The sequence below is a fragment of the Otolemur garnettii genome, unplaced genomic scaffold (assembly GCF_000181295.1).
Source record: "Otolemur garnettii isolate 467f Iridium unplaced genomic scaffold, OtoGar3 scaffold00155, whole genome shotgun sequence".
NCBI classification, from domain to species: Eukaryota; Metazoa; Chordata; class Mammalia; order Primates; family Galagidae; genus Otolemur; species Otolemur garnettii.
Window position 1 is genome coordinate 1,594,844 of NW_003852550.1, and position 1,088 is coordinate 1,595,931.

Genomic DNA, 1,088 nt, shown 5'->3' on the forward strand with positions numbered 1-1,088 from the left:
TAGCCGGGCATTGTGGCAGATGCCTGTAGTCCCAGCTACTTGGGAGGCAGAGACAAGAGGATTGCTTAAGCCCAAGAGTTTGAGGTTGCTGTGAGCTGTGATGGAAGGTGGCATAGTGAGACTCTGTCTCAAAAAAATAAAGAATCTCTGCTCTAGATCAATCTTATAATATGAAAAACAACAGCTAACATAAATGAGCTTTTAGTATATGCTGAGCACTGTGTTAAAGGCTGGACAACCATTTTACATTTATTCCTCCTTGCAAGCCAGCAAGGCAGTTTTTTTTTTTTATGGCTCTCAGAGACATAGAGTTATTTTCCAAGATGACACAGCTGTTAAGTGGAAGAGATGAGAATTGACCTTAAGTCATTGTGACTCTAAGCCCCACTCATGATGTTAAGAAAACTTCATGTCCCCCAGAAGTGCATTAATGTACATAGTTACCATTCAATAAAAAAAAAAAAATAAAGAAAACTTCATGTCTTGGATTGGCACCAGGTGGCTACTTTGGAAAGACCTGACAAGCTTTTATTTTATATATGTTTTTTTGAGACCGAGTCTCCCTCTGTCCTTCTGTCACTCTGGGTAGAATGCCATGGCATCATAGCCCACAGCAACCTCAAACGATTGTGCTTGAGCAATTCTCTTGCCTCAGCTTCTTGAGTGGCTGGGATTACAAGTGCCTGCCACAATGCCAGCCAAGTTTTTCTATTTTTAGTAGAGATGGGGTCTTTTTTTTTAATTAAATGATAACTATGTACATTAATGCAATTCTAGGGTACAGTGTGGTGTTTTTATATACAATTTAAAATATTTTCATCAAACTGGTTAACTTAGCCTTCACGTCATTTTCTTAGTTATTGTGTTAAGACGTTCATATTCTACTCTTAGAAAGATTCACTTGTACCCTTGTAAGATAAACCACAGAAGTGATCCCTCCAATCACCCTTCCTCCACCCATCCCCCCTGCCCTTCTCCCTGCCCCCTCCCCATATTCTTAGAATGTTATTAGGTTATAGATTTCATATGAAAGCTATAAATTAATTTCATAATAGGGCTGTGTACATTGGATACTTTTTCTTCCATTC